The following is a 16597-nucleotide window of genomic DNA, read 5'->3' on the forward strand; positions in this document are numbered from 1 at the left end:
TATCATATCCCTGTGGAAGTATCAGAAAATGGCCTTTGTAAACCAGTAAGCCAAGTGATAGTCAACCCCCCCCCCAAAAAAAAGATTGAAACTACCACTCTCCCACAAAAAAACAAGCTCTCGTATGAATGCCTAAAACAAAAAGCTTAAGGCTTTTGGAAGACAAGGAGGAAAAAATAAAAGCATAATAATCTCTGCTCCTCCGAGGGGTTAAATATTAGCTACTTAATAAGGAATTCCCTTTCTGCTTTCTTCATTTACTACATCTGGTGATGATGATGCCAAAATAGCACAAATGTGTTGTGACAATTGCTGAGCTGCGCAGATTGCAGCACTTTCCGTGCGCCGGGCAGCAGGTAGAGCAGCCATAGCACAATATGCTTGTTGTCAGCTGTTCTGGTGCGAGCTGCAGACAGGTCTCTGTCCATGCTCCAGGTTCATGTTCGTGTGACTCAGAGGGAATCCTGCTCCTCCAGCCAAAAGATGTAGCGAAAAAATGTTTTATCAGCGTCTCAGCTGGAGAATCTGGCGAGGACGGGTATGTGAACGAACACGAAATCTAGGACCCCAAGCGATTAGCAGCTTTCTGGACCTTTAATGTCAATGAGTCCTAAACCACAGCCGCACATGTGTCAGAGCGAGAGAAGCCAGATCCGCCATAGAGTGGGCTCATATCCACTGTAGGACTACACAAGATAGGCAGTAGTATAGCAGTTATAATCTTGTACATAGGAGCAGTATTATAGTAATTATATTCTTGTACATACGGGGCAGTATTATAGTAGTTATATTCTTGTATATAGGGGGCAGTATTATAGTAGTTATATTCTTGTATATAGGGGGCAGTATTATAGTAGTTATATTCTTGTATATAGGGGGCAGTATTATAGTAGTTTTATTCTTGTACATAGGAGGCAGTATTATAGTAGTTATATTCTTGTACATAGGGGGCAGTATTATAGTAGTTATATTCTTGTACATAGGAGGCAGTATTATAGTAGTTATATTCTTGTACATAGGGGGCAGTATTATAGTAGTTATATTCTTGTACATAGGAGCAGTATTATAGTAGTTATATTCTTGTACATAGGGGGCAGTATTATAGTAGTTATATTCTTGTACATAGGAGCAGTATTATAGTAGTTATATTCTTGTACATAGGGGGCAGTATTATAGTAGTTGTATTCTTGTACATAGGGGGCAGTATTATAGTAGTTATATTCTTGTACATAGGGGCAGTATTATAGTAGTTATATTCTTGCACGTAGGAGGCAGTATTATAGTAGTTATATTCTTGTACACAGGGGGCAGTATTATAGTAGGTATATTCTTGTACACAGGGGGCAGTATTATAGTAGGTATATTCTTGTACACATGGGGCAGTATTATAGTAGTTATATTCTTGTACACAGGGGGCAGTATTATAGTAGGTATATTCTTGTACATAGGGGCAGTATTATAGTAGTTATATTCTTGTACATAGGGGGCAGTATTATAGTAGTTATATTCTTGCACGTAGGAGGCAGTATTATATTAGTGATATTCTTGTACATAGAGAATTTAACTACTATAATACTGCCCCTATCACCCTACCTGTGCTTTCTGTTCGGTTACTGACCCAAGACTAACATTGTCTAGAATCCGAACACCCCGGTCTCCAGGACTTCTCTTGTGCTGCGCCTGTTTTTTTTAATGCTCTGCTCCAAGCAACCTGGTTAATTCCAAGTATTCACAGTTTAAAGTGTGCCCAAAAAACTCCCATTTTTCTTTAGACTGGCGTATCATCTCACTAATATAACTCTTGCTTGTTCTCCTTTACTAACCCTTCGTGTGAGTCTGGTCCCTCCTGTCCTCGGTTTTCTTGGCCTGCACTCTCTCTGGACCTGTACTTATATATTTACTGACCAGTTTATTCATTACAATGATGGCCGGACTGTCCACAACAAGCAGCTTTTTACCCTTTAGTGCCCCCTCTTTCCTGACTGATCTGTAAAGTGCTGCAGATATAGTTATTACACAGCTGTAGATTAGGGAACAGTTGGACGGTGGTGACCGCAGGATGTGACTACCCGGGGATTGTGTGCGGTCTGTACCGTGCAGATGCATAGATCTTCATAGGAGTTGTAAATACAAAATAAGAGGTTTTTTTTATCACAACTATATTTAACATTTCTTAATTTTCCATTGTAGATGCATTGGAGGTTCCCCGCTGTTTACATCAATCCCGCTGACCCCCTCCTGGATCTCAGGACCATACGCAGCATTAACCAGCAGGTACTATTAGCAGATGACATTGGCTGTTATGTTTGGCCCAATTAGCCTGATGTAAGTCCTCACACCCGGGGTGTACACATGATGGTAAATGCACCTGTTAATCAGTTGCTGATGGGACCTCACGCGGCGCTGACTTCCCACACTGCGGCACTGGGCTCTCGCCTGGCTCTGCTGTTTGCATTTAATCAAAAGGACGCTTCAGTCACTCCAAAGGCTCCAGGATATGTGAACCAGGATGGAAAATGTCAATTGTGGGGGAGGAAATGAGAGAGAAAAGACAGAGTTGGGAAGGGGACCATACAGGGATACACAGATACAGCAAGAACAAGCCGAAGCACAGATATACACTTGTATCCGTACACAGGCACATATATCACAGGGGACAGATTATGGGAAAATATCACACAGAGATAAACAGCCCCATGTGGTGGATAGGAGAGGTCACAAGTGGGCTGCACAGTTCCAGCTCGCCTGCATATTGCAGTCATCATCACCATGCAGAGGCGGCATGCAGCGACGCGACCCCAGGCCTCCATTGTATTCCTATACGACCTCCCCAGATGCTCGGGACTCCTCGCTGCTTCTATAAATATTATTCCGTGAGCCTAAGTGCTGTCTAAGGACCGCTTTCACAATGTGAGGTCTATTCCTCCTCCGTCCAGACCCTTTAGCATTACACATGCAGCCCATGCAGTTACATATTCCATCCACCAGTGAGGGGTTAATAATTATGTTGGGAGAGTCAATATGATTTCATATGTGGTGCTATAGCCTTAGATGACATCCCATCCATCCATCTGGAGGCCTCGGAGGTCAGGTGACTGCATGGACCGAACGCCATCACTTCCAGGCCCATCGAAGACCCCCAAAGTCTATCTGCGGAGATACCCTACTTTCTTTAACACTATCCCTTCCATGTAGACTTTCCTTTTTTTTTATACTTTCGTTTGCGATACTTTACCAGAATGGTGAATTGTAGGGAATTAATTTACAACGTCTCGTCATAACCTGAAGTCTTCCAAATAGTTTTGATTATAAAACTTCCACCGTTTTGCGTCTGCAGCTCTCGCGCAGATCTATGTGTCTCCACGGTTCCAGACTACAAACAGTCCCCATGTAGTCAGATCCTGTAGCCAGACTTCTGATTAAGGATACATACAGGGCCGGACTATATTGGGCTTGTAGTTGAGAACTGTAGCGCCCCTGAACCCATCAGGGCACTACAAGGTACTGCATCCTGTCAAAGATACAGGGTCTACCCCCAGGGACCTGGAAGACCAGTGCCGGTAACATCAAAACACATAAACATCCGCAGTTTCCCTCTCCCAATCATGGTGACTGACTAGTTTGGGACCCAATGGATGGCCACCCAGGGGTGGAGCTGATCCGGTCCACTAGACGACAACCAGGGGGAGAGGAGTGAGACAGTGGTTCAGTCTGTAGTGACAGTTGTGGGAGACGGACATGTCTGCAGATGGGGTCGTGTAGCATTGACCTAGATGGTACAGGAGAGTGGTTGCCAGGGAGAGTCCAACGAGGTACCCCTGGAACCATAGCACCGACGGGGCACAGGGCCCTAGGTCAGGCGAACGCTTCAGGCTACCTGACAAATACCTGCGCAGTGAGGGGACCATCCAGGACCTCACTGACCCAAGAATCCGGGGGCACCAGCAGTAACGAGAGAACCAAGGACCGGGACAGATGACCGACCCTACAGGGTTCACACTGCCCGCCGTACAGACCAGAGACAAAAACGTTAAACAGAAAGGGATCCCCAGATGCTCCAAGCCAGGGGGTTCCACCAACCAATGAGTGGTGCGGGGGAAAGAAGCCACCAGGTTACCACCGGCACTGGGACGAAAGGGACCAGGGGTCGAAACCAGCCGTCCTTAGTGAACCAGCTTCACCACCGCTGTGAGTAAACACCAGTTGCTTTGCATCCCCATCGTGTGGTCTCCCTTCTTTCTGCGCTGAACTCCATCATCTACCCCCTGGGGTCCCGGCCCCATTTGCGGAGGGCCTAACATCCAGGCTGCCATTAACATCAGCCCCAGCGGTGAGAACCTGTGCAGCGACGGTTCCATCACCATAACCGCAACCCACAAGTGGCGTCACGACATAAACTCTCTATATCCCCTCTATATAATCCCTTTTTAAAGCGACCCCCAGGTCACTGAACCGGGCATCGGCCAGTACACACCCGTGACACAGCACCCCCGAACATATACGGCCCGGGACCGATTACCCCATAGCCCTGGGGCAGTACAGAACCATGGGGACACACAGTTCTTCAAAGAAGCTGTAGATACAAAACAATAAATCAAGACCCTCTGCAGTATTAAGGTGATAATTGCACGATCGGCGTGAGTTCTGCTTGATCTGTCAGTGATTGCCAGAATGGGGAACCTCAGTCCTCCCCGGCAAGACCCCAGCAGAGGGTACATAGAGTTGAGCGAGTAGCTAACTATTCGTACTCGCTATACTAATGGTGAATAACTGGCAAAGTAACGAGTAACCCAAATGCCGCACTATTCACTACTCACACGAATAGTAAGACATTCGAGTTACTCGTTACTTTGCCAGTTTTTCCCCCATTGACTTGGACTCCACACGGTATTCGGAACGAAAACACAGGTAGTAGACAGTACTCTTATGAGTATAGCAAGTATGAATAGTTAGGTACTCGCTCAACTCTACGGGTACATCAATAATGAAGGTCAAGCGCAGCCTGGGGATCTTCGAGTGTCTTGATGTTATTGGGTTGATTTGGGCAGGAGGGTGCATGAGCAACTGGAAGCCCTAATCACCTCTTACAGCCAAAGAAAGGGGGACACAAGACCCCGAAACCCTTGATTCTCTTGATACGGCATTGCAGCCAGAGGAAAAAGACGGATACAAGTCCCAGATATTGTAATTGGTGGTGGGCTCAATGATGTGAGCGACGGGGATCTAACAGTATCGCCAATCCAGTGGAGAGTCGCTATGCACCACATCGCTAATCAATAAAATGTGAGTATGGAGGGCAAGAAGTGGCCTGCGGACACATAAAGAGGCCGTATTTGTCACTCTTGTGCCATCCAACTACTCCTTGCCAGAAAAAATAAAGAATCAAGATGAAGAGGAAAAGGTGAACTTGACCCATATGAGCCTACATCTGCAATAATGACCCCCATAGTAAGACCAGCTGCCCCCATCACCCCAGCAGCAAGTGTGCAACACATGAGCGATGCAGCAGAGCCCATTCTGTGAGGCAGCGGCAGGATCATTTCCACAGCCGGCTGTCATCTGTAATTGTGCGCGCCGATTCCCGACCAGTGACAGCTTCCAAGCCGTAATACAGATTGCAAGGAGCAGAACGAATAATTAGTGACAACCGCAAGCATATTATATCATTACATTTAGTTCCTGTCACAGCGGGACATCGGCTTCCTCTTAAATCCAACTCGCTGGAACCACAGAGAAAGCGAAGAGAGTACATAATGAAGAAAGCTGAAGTCTAGAGCCATATCATACCCTTCACATGTATCCATCACCCATTATATGTATCAATACATCCCATATCTAGCAATACTTGTAAAGGTGCATGCGTCACACAGTGCAGAGCCATATCATACCCTTCACATGTATCCATCACCCATTATATGTATCAATACATCCCATATCTAGCAATACTTGTAAAGGTGCATGCGTCACACAGTGCAGAGCCATATCATACCCTTCACATGTATCCATCACCCATTACATGTATCAATACACCCCATATCTAGCAATACTTGTAAAGGTGGATGCGTCACACAGTTGTTGGCGTCTCACCAGATACAGAAAGATGAACCTTTAAATTAGAATTAAAGGTGAAGTCCTTTGTTTTGTTTTTATTGCTCAGTTCTATAATAGAAACTTGAGAAATTAGAAAAGTGGATCCGGCCCCGAACTTGTTTACTTCTAATAACAAGTCTGATTGATAGGTTTATAGCAATAAAATTGGATGTTGTGGGACAACGTGGATGATCAGACTTGGGCTTTGTTCACATTGTGATTTAAGTTTGTCATTGGCTCCATCAAGACTTACGGTATGTTTGAAGCCCTCACAAATGACTGATGTCTGACACATCTCAATTCAAAGTACAATGTGAATATAGGTCAACACATTTTACCCGAGCAGATACACTACAGTTCAGACATTGGAAAGAGGAAGATTAAAAAAAAAAAAAGTGTTATGGACAGACGAATCGAAGTTTGAAGTGTTTGGATCACACAGAAGAATATTTGTGAGACGCAGAACAACTGAAAAGATGCTGGAAGATGCCTGACGCCATCTGTCAAGCATGGTGGAGGTAATGTGATGGTCTGGGGTTGGTGCTGGTTAAGTGGGAGATTTGTACAAGGTAAAAGGGATTTTGAATAAGGAAGCCTATCACTCCATTCTGTAACGCCATGCCATACCCTGTGGACAGCGCTTGATTGGAGCCAGTTTCATCCTACAACAGGACAATCACCCAAAGCCACCTCCAAATTATGCATGAACTATTTAGGGAAGAAGCCGGCAGCTGTGATCTATCTGTAATGGAGGGGCCGCCCAGTCACCAGATCTCAACCCTATAGAGCTGTTGTGGGAGCAGCGTGACCGTATGATGCCAAAAAGTGCCCATCAACCAATCCAAATTGTGGGAAGGGGGGAAGCATAGGGTTAAATATCTCCAGATACCTCCGCAAATTACCAGCTCGAATGCCAAAGGTCTGCAAACCTGGAATTGCTGCAAAGGAGCATTCTGTGCCGAAAGCCAAGTCTGAAGAGAAAATTTATTATTTCATGTAACAATCATTATTTCTAACCTCGACACTGTCTGGGCGATATTTTCTATTCATTATGCAACTCGTGATAAATAAAAGTAGGATTTTTCAAGGAAAAAAAAACAAAATTGTCTGGAGGAACCCAAATTTTTGAACTGTAGTGTACATTGTAGCAATGGTGTGTGTCTGGCTCTCAGAATATTATCTAGGCTGGATACAATTGTAGCAAATTCTCAGCTGTGAAAGTTTCCAATAGAGACATGCATTTCTTCTACAGAGAAGTCTATGGAAAATGAAATAAAAAATAAAAGACGAGGACCTAGAAAATGCATTAAAAGTGTGGGGGGATAAGAAGCCACAAAACTAAAATTTATAAAATGCATCATTATATTAAGTTTCATATTTTCCTACAAACTTACAGGAAAAAAATGCCGCAAATACTGTGACATTTTTTGCAAGAAAAAGCAATATATAAAACCACAGTGTGCCAATGATGACTTTTTGATGCTGCGTGTGTTTGATGCATCAAAAAAGCAGCGTCTTAGGCTAAGTACACACTTCCGTTGTTTTGCATCAGTCACAATCCGTAGCCTTGAGGAATTACGGTACCCTGCAAAATATTTTGCAGGAATCCTGTTTTTCCCAATAGGCTTTTATTAGTGACGGATTGTGACTGATGATGCTGCGTTGCATCCGCTGCGTCGCGGTCAGTCGTTTTTTAACTGACCGGGCGGGAGCAACGCAGCATGTAACGTTTTTTGAGCAGTGCGATCCGTAGGATTTCGCTGCGCATGCGCTCTCTGGCTCCCCGCCCTCGTAACCAGGATCAACATCGGGTAACCAAGCAATGCGCTTTGGTTAGTTACCCGATATTTACAGTGGTTACGGGTGCAGGGAGCCCGCGCTAAGCTGGTATCCAAGATAAATATCGGGTAACCAAGCAAAAAGTGCTTTGCTTTTACCCGATATTTACCCTGGATACAGTGTGCAAGGAGGCCGACACTTCACTACTCGGCTCCGCCATCTCCCGCACTCCGCATGTGTACACACACACTCACACTCACACACTCACTTGTCCCCAGCCCTGCAGTCCCCGCGGCACTGACGTCCTCAGCTCCACGGCTCCGCCCCCTCCCGCACTCCGCATGTACACACGCATGTAGACACACACACACGTCCCCAGCCATGCAGACCGCGGCACTGACGTCCTCAGCTCCACCCCCCGAACTCCGCCCCCCGCACACAACGGAGTCCGACAAAGAAATTCTTTTGTCACTGTTGTCATCCGTTGTACAACGCATCAGTCACATGCGTCAAGCAACGCATGTGACTGATGCAAAACAACGGAAATGTGAACTTAGCCTTAGGCTACATGCGCACGCTGCATTTTTTGGTGCTGTTTTGTTGTCAGAACTTTCTAACATTTGACTTCCCAGCAAAGTCTATGAGAAGTCAGATTTGCTGCGCACATTGCAGTTTATTTGCCAACGTTTTATTTGTCAAAAGTTTGTGACAAAAAATGCAGCATGTTCATTCTTCCTGCGTTTTTGTCCACATTTGTCACAAAAATGCAGCAAAAACGCATGTTGTGAAAAACGCACCGAAAACGCACCTACAATTACAAGCATTTTTTGTGACATTTCCAGACTCTCTGACAAGATGCAGTTTTGGCTGCAGTTTGTGAACACAAAAAGATGCAGCGTGCGTATGTAGCCCAAGGCCCTGTGCGCATGCTGCTTTTTTGGTGCGGTTTTTGGTGCAGTTTGTGGTCCTAAACTGCATGTATGACCTTCCCTAGCAAAATCTGTGAGACATCCGAAAGGCTGTGCACACATTGCTTCTTTTTTGCTTGCAGTTTTGGGTGCAGAAAAAAAGAAGCAGGATGTCACTTAGTTTCTGCGCTTTTCCATTGAATATAGTGACAAAACGCAGGTGAAAAAACGCATCAAAATGCGTCAAACGCTTGCATTTTTTTATGCGTTTTTCGGCCAGAGGGTGCGTTTTTCGGCCAGAGGGTGCGTTTTTGCTCAAGACACAAAACATCTGTGTGCGCATACTCTTACAGTTCTAGTAAAATGGATGGGATTTATCTAAATGTCCGCGCTTCTTTTTTACTCATAAATTCACCCGAGGTGCGCGTTTCCAATCCGCAGCGTGTCAACTCCGCTGAGTATTCTGTGCAAATTTCTCTATAGACTCGCATTAGATGGGAAAAATCCACAGGTAAAAACGTACATGTATTTTTAATGCACTTTCACTGCAAAAACGCATACAAAATACATGTAATCCACACATGAAGTTTTGTCAAAGCCAAATACTAGAAAGTATCAAAAACAAAGAACGGCACAAAAAAAAAAGACAAACTACAGCATAAAAGGAGCTAAAAAAGCAATTAACATCAAAAACTCACCAAAAGCTGATCACTGGGGAGGGAAAAATAGCGTATTGGCGGGAAACGCCATATGAATTATACACTTTTGTGGGTTTTATGCATTTACTTGAACTGGGTAAAAAAAATGCACTGTGTAAATGGGATTTTAGAAATATCATTTATTTTGCTTTTTCTGCACAAAAAAAGCACTGGAAAAAATAAAACCGCTGTGAGTGCACAGTGCCTGTGTGTAGACCTGCCACTCGGCAGCGCAGCCTCATACTATGCACCAATGAAATGCCGTTTGCTGCGGTTTTCTAAAGAAGGCGCGGGCGTGATTCTGGGTTGGCACTTTGTGGCGTCACCTACAGCTGAAAAATGACCGCAGCAGAACGTAGTTTAGTTAAAAGGCTTGTCCATTAATGTTAAAAACTTTTTCTTAAAAAATCTCCAAAAAAAAAAAACAAAGAAAGAAACCCCATACTTGCCGCACTGTCTCCCCTCCTCCTATCTGCTGCTGTCGTCCCCTCGCTTGGTTCCGTACTTCTTCTGTTGCTGGGGGGGGGTGTTCTGCACTATTTAGCAACCCCGGATCGGCTGCAGCATTGACAATCTGCTTGCGCCAGAAGTCACCGGTGAGCGGTAGCACTTGAGCGTTTCAGTCACTCACTGATTGGCTGAAATGGTCACGACACCCCTCACCAGAGGAGGAAACAAAGAGACCGGCGGAAACCATGGTGCAGAGGAGTTCATTAAGTATCTGTTTGTTTTTTATTTTGTATCCACTATGAATGCATCTTTACAATAAAATAGCCTCTAGGGGGCTGTATAATGAAGGCAGCCCCTCTCATACTGCATTTTGATGTATGGGCTGCCTTACATTTAGGATTCACCACCTGTGAACCATAGTAAACAGATCCTCATAAAAAAAAAATCAACCCTGAGGCCTCGCTCCTTGACCCCCAGCAATCAAACCCTGGCAGACCCCTTTACTGCCGCACTGTCACATTGCTATAGACTGCACCCCCCCCACTGCCTGTGCCTCATCCAATGATGTCATATGAATGAGCCATCCCCGGACTATTCATTCATCCAGTAATCCTCCAGAGTAATGAGGCAGTGAGATGCGGGCTCGATCCTCTGACACACCGTCTGTACGGTCTGCTCGGATCCGCGAGGTGTTGCGTGACTCACAGAGTCATCATAAAACCATGGTGATCTTATCGGCCTCCTCTGCCCATCCTATAAGCGGTGAGGTCACTACACCGGCCTCCTCTGGCCATCCTATAAGCGGTGAGGTCACTACATCGGCCTCCTCTGGCCATCCTATAAGCGGTGAGGTCACTACACCGGCCTCCTCTGGCCATCCTATAAGCGGTGAGGTCACTACACCGGCCACCTCTGCCCATCCTATAAGCGGTGAGGTCACTACACCGGCCTCCTCTGGCCATCCTATAAGCGGTGAGGTCACTACACCGGCCTCCTCTGCCCATCCTATAAGCGGAGAGGTCACTACACCGGCCTCCTCTGCCCATCCTATAAGCGGTGAGGTCACTACACCGGCCTCCTCTGCCCATCCTATAAGCGGAGAGGTCACTACACCGGCCTCCTCTGGCCATCCTATAAGCGGTGAGGTCACTACACCGGCCTCCTCTGGCCATCCTATAAGCGGTGAGGTCACTACACACTACACCGGCCTCCTCTGGCCATCCTATAAGCGGTGAGGTCACTACACACTACACCGGCCTCCTCTGGCCATCCTATAAGCGGTGAGGTCACTACACCGGCCTCCTCTGGCCATCCTATAAGCGGTGAGGTCACTACACCGGCCTCCTCTGGCCATCCTATAAGCGGTGAGGTCACTACACCGACCTCCTCTGCCCATCCTATAAGCGGTGAGGTCACTACACACTACACCGGCCTCCTCTGGCCATCCTATAAGCGGTGAGGTCACTACACACTACACCGGCCTCCTCTGGCCATCCTATAAGCGGTGAGGTCACTACACCGGCCACCTCTGCCCATCCTATAAGCGGTGAGGTCACTACACCGGCCACCTCTGCCCATCCTATAAGCGGTGAGGTCACTACACCGGCCTTCTCTGCCCATCCTATAAGCGGGAGAGGTCACTACACCGGCCTCCTCTGCCCATCCTATAAGCGGTGAGGTCACTACACACTACACCGGCCTCCTCTGGCCATCCTATAAGCGGTGAGGTCACTACACACTACACCGGCCTCGTCTGGCCATCCTATAAGCGGTGAGGTCACTACACCGGCCTCCTCTGCCCATCCTATAAGCGGTGAGGTCACTACACCGGCCTCCTCTGCCCATCCTATAAGCGGTGAGGTCACTACACCGGCCTCCTCTGGCCATCCTATAAGCGGTGAGGTCACTACACACTACACCGGCCTCCTCTGGCCATCCTATAAGCGGTGAGGTCACTACACCGGCCTCCTCTGGCCATCCTATAAGCGGTGAGGTCACTACACACTACACCGGCCTCCTCTGCCCATCCTATAAGCGGAGAGGTCACTACACCGGCCTCCTCTGCCCATCCTATAAGCGGTGAGGTCACTACACCGGCCTCCTCTGGCCATCCTATAAGCGGTGAGGTCACTACACCGGCCTCCTCTGCCCATCCTATAAGCGGTGAGGTCACTACACACTACACCGGCCTCCTCTGGCCATCCTATAAGCGGTGAGGTCACTACACACTACACCGGCCTCCTCTGGCCATCCTATAAGCGGTGAGGTCACTACACCGGCCACCTCTGCCCATCCTATGAGGTCACTACACCGGCCACCTCTGCCCATCCTATAAGCGGTGAGGTCACTACACCGGCCTTCTCTGCCCATCCTATAAGCGGAGAGGTCACTACACCGGCCTCCTCTGCCCATCCTATAAGCGGTGAGGTCACTACACACTACACCGGCCTCCTCTGGCCATCCTATAAGCGGTGAGGTCACTACACCGGCCTCCTCTGCCCATCCTATAAGCGGTGAGGTCACTACACCGGCCTCCTCTGCCCATCCTATAAGCGGTGAGGTCACTACACCGGCCTCCTCTGCCCATCCTATAAGCGGAGAGGTCACTACATCGGCCTCCTCTGGCCATCCTATAAGCGGTGAGGTCACTACACCGGCCTCCTCTGGCCATAGAGCACGACCCTGTGTCACTTAATGCTGATATCAGACAGATTCCTTCCTGATTGATGGAACGACGTATCAGCACGTACAAGGTTGCAGGCGGTGCAGGAGCAGCTCAGGTCAATGTATCACAGGGTCTCCCCTCTCAATGGCTGGAAACAAAGTGGCCAAAATGATGTTTTCTTCTTGATAATTTATCCCGTAGTCCAGAATACTAATCTGAAGGCATTATTGACCTGATGATATTTACTATATAATACCCTGCATGGATTTCTCCAGCTTTGGAAAAATGTGTAATGCATCAGTGATTTTTTTTTTTTTTTTTTTTTTTAAATGCTCTGTCTAGGAATTTACAGTTACCAGCCCTGGTGGGAAATGTCAGAAGGCAGGCTATAAAAATGGTGTGTGTACTGACGCCTCAAATTATGCAGTTTATTATGATGTATCAGTCATTATGGGTATGAAGCACTGCACATCCACTGATCAGCTATTTGTAGCTCCTCAAGCACCTACAGTGTACAGAGCCGGAAACCATACACCGTGTAGTGGCCGTTCTCAGTACTGCAGTCAGCTCTGTACACCGTGTAGTGGTTGTTCTCAGTACTGCAGTCAGCTCTGTACACCGTGTAGTGGCTGTTCTCAGTACTGCAGTCAGCTCTGTACACCGTGTAGTGGCTGTTCTCAGTACTGCAGTCACCTCTGTACATCGTGTAGTGGCCGTTCTCAGTACTGCAGTCACCTCTGTACACCGTGTAGTGGCCGTTCTCAGTACTGCAGTCAGCTCTGTACACCGTGTAGTGGTCGTTCTCAGTACTGCAGTCACCTCTGTACACCGTGTAGTGGTTGTTCTCAGTACTGCAGTCAGCTCTGTACACTGTGTAGTGGTTGTTCTCAGTACTGCAGTCACCTCTGTACACCGTGTAGTGGCTGTTCTCAGTACTGCAGTCAGCTCTGTACACCGTGTAGTGGCTGTTCTCAGTACTGCAGTCAGCTCTGTACACCGTGTAGTGGTTGTTCTCAGTACTGCAGTCAGCTCTGTACACCGTGTAGTGGTTGTTCTCAGTACTGCAGTCAGCTCTGTACACCGTGTAGTGGCTGTTCTCAGTACTGCAGTCAGCTCTGTACACCGTGTAGTGGTTGTTCTCAGTACTGCAGTCAGCTCTGTATACCGTGTAGTGGCAGCTCTCAGTACTGCAGTCAGCTCTGTACACCGTGTAGTGGTTGTTCTCAGTACTGCAGTCACCTCTGTACACTGTGTAGTGGCTGTTCTCAGTACTGCAGTCACCTCTGTACACCGTGTAGTGGCTGTTCTCAGTACTGCAGTCAGCTCTGTACACCGTGTAGTGGTTGTTCTCAGTACTGCAGTCAGCTCTGTACACCGTGTAGTGGCTGTTCTCAGTACTGCAGTCAGCTCTGTACACCGTGTAGTGGTTGTTCTCAGTACTGCAGTCAGCTCTGTACACCGTGTAGTGGTCGTTCTCAGTACTGCAGTCAGCTCTGTGCACCGTGTAGTGGCCGCTCTCAGTACTGCAGTCAGCTCTGTACACCGTGTAGTGGCAGCTCTCAGTACTGCAGTCAGCTCTGTACACCGTGTAGTGGCTGTTCTCAGTACTGCAGTCAGCTCTGTACAATGTGTAGTGGTTGTTCTCAGTACTGTAGTCAGCTCTGTACATCGTGTAGTGGATGTTCTCAGTACTGCAGTCACCTCTGTACACCGTGTAGTGGTTGTTCTCAGTACTGCAGTCAGCTCTGTACACCGTGTAGTGGTTGTTCTCAGTACTGCAGTCACCTCTGTACACCGTGTAGTGGCTGTTCTCAGTACTGCAGTCAGCTCTGTACACCGTGTAGTGGCCGCTCTCAGTACTGCAGTCATCTCTGTACACCGTGTAGTGGTTGTTCTCAGTACTGCAGTCAGCTCTGTACACCGTGTAGTGGCTGTTCTCAGTACTGCAGTCAGCTCTGTATACCGTGTAGTGGTTGTTCTCAGTACTGCAGTCAGCTCTGTACACCGTGTAGTGGTTGTTCTCAGTACTGCAGTCAGCTCTGTACACCGTGTAGTGGTTGTTCTCAGTACTGCAGTCAGCTCTGTATACCGTGTAGTGGCCGCTCTCAGTACTGCAGTCAGCTCTGTACACCGTGTAGTGGTTGTTCTCAGTACTGCAGTCACCTCTGTACACCGTGTAGTGGCTGTTCTCAGTACTGCAGTCAGCTCTGTACACCGTGTAGTGGCCGCTCTCAGTACTGCAGTCAGCTCTGTACATCGTGTAGTGGCTGTTCTCAGTACTGCAGTCAGTTCTGTACATCGTGTAGTGGCCGCTCTCAGTACTGCAGTCAGCTCTGTACATCGTGTAGTGGCTGTTCTCAGTACTGCAGTCACCTCTGTACACTGTGTAGTGGTTGTTCTCAGTACTGCAGTCAGCTCTGTACACCGTGTAGTGGTTGTTCTCAGTACTGCAGTCAGCTCTGTACACCGTGTAGTGGTTGTTCTCAGTACTGCAGTCAGCTCTGTACATCGTGTAGTGGCTGTTCTCAGTACTGCAGTCACCTCTGTACACTGTGTAGTGGTTGTTCTCAGTACTGCAGTCAGCTCTGTACACCGTGTAGTGGTTGTTCTCAGTACTGCAGTCAGCTCTGTACACCGTGTAGTGGCTGTTCTCAGTACTGCAGTCAGCTCTGTACACCGTGTAGTGGCTGTTCTCAGTACTGCAGTCACCTCTGTACACCGTGTAGTGGCTGTTCTCAGTACTGCAGTCAGCTCTGTACATCGTGTAGTGGCCGTTCTCAGTACTGCAGTCAGCTCTGTACACCGTGTAGTGGCCGCTCTCAGTACTGCAGTCACCTCTGTACACCGTGTAGTGGTTGTTCTCAGTACTGCAGTCACCTCTGTACACCGTGTAGTGGCTGTTCTCAGTACTGCAGTCAGCTCTGTACACCGTGTAGTGGCCGTTCTCAGTACTGCAGTCAGCTCTGTACACCGTGTAGTGGCCGCTCTCAGTACTGCAGTCAGCTCTGTACATCGTGTAGTGGCTGTTCTCAGTACTGCAGTCAGCTCTGTACACCGTGTAGTGGTCGTTCTCAGTACTGCAGTCAGCTCTGTACACCGTGTAGTGGTTGTTCTCAGTACTGCAGTCAGCTCTGTACACCGTGTAGTGGCTGTTTTCAGTACTGCAGTCAGTTCTGTACATCGTGTAGTGGCCGCTCTCAGTACTGCAGTCAGCTCTGTACACCGTGTAGTGGTTGTTCTCAGTACTGCAGTCAGCTCTGTACACCGTGTAGTGGCCGTTCTCAGTACTGCAGTCAGCTCTGTACACCGTGTAGTGGCTGTTCTCAGTACTGCAGTCAGCTCTGTACACCGTGTAGTGGTCGTTCTCAGTACTGCAGTCACCTCTGTACACCGTGTAGTGGCTGTTCTCAGTACTGCAGTCAGCTCTGTACACCGTGTAGTGGCTGTTTTCAGTACTGCAGTCAGTTCTGTACATCGTGTAGTGGCCGCTCTCAGTACTGCAGTCAGCTCTGTACACCGTGTAGTGGCTGTTCTCAGTACTGCAGTCACCTCTGTACATCGTGTAGTGGCCGTTCTCAGTACTGCAGTCACCTCTGTACATCGTGTAGTGGCCGTTCTCAGTATTGCAGTCAGCTCTGTACACCGTGTAGTGGCCGCTCTCAGTACTGCAGTCACCTCTGTACACCGTGTAGTGGCCTCTCTCAGTACTGCAGTCAGCTCTGTACACCGTGTAGTGGCTGCTCTCAGTACTGCAGTCAGCTCTGTACACCGTGTAGTGGCTGTTCTCAGTACTGCAGTCAGCTCTGTACACAGTGTAGTGGTTGTTCTCAGTACTGCAGTCAGCTCTGTACACCGTGTAGTGGCTGTTCTCAGTACTGCAGTCAGCTCTGTACACCGTGTAGTGGCTGCTCTCAGTACTGCAGTCAGCTCTGTACACCGTGTAGTGGCCGCTCTCAGTACTGCAGTCAGCTCTGTACACCGTGTAGTGGTTGCTCTCAGTACTGCAG

At 47.9% G+C, this 16597-nt stretch overlaps 1 protein-coding gene across 2 annotated transcripts in view; it reads right to left on the reverse strand.

The window, feature by feature from the left end:
* CREB3L1 (cAMP responsive element binding protein 3 like 1) overlaps window positions 1–16597 on the reverse strand; it is a 94468-nt gene that overhangs the window by 66856 nt on the left and 11015 nt on the right. The window contains exon 1 of one of the 2 annotated variants that reach the window (XM_075326640.1): window positions 2369–2437. The exons of the other annotated variant lie outside the window; for it this stretch is intronic. The gene's annotated coding sequence lies outside the window, so the exon portion shown is untranslated. Of the gene's footprint in view, window positions 1–2368; window positions 2438–16597 lie in introns of those variants that run through there. 2 annotated transcript variants of the gene reach the window in all.

This window comes from Anomaloglossus baeobatrachus, chromosome 10, assembly GCF_048569485.1.
Source record: "Anomaloglossus baeobatrachus isolate aAnoBae1 chromosome 10, aAnoBae1.hap1, whole genome shotgun sequence".
NCBI classification, from domain to species: Eukaryota; Metazoa; Chordata; class Amphibia; order Anura; family Aromobatidae; genus Anomaloglossus; species Anomaloglossus baeobatrachus.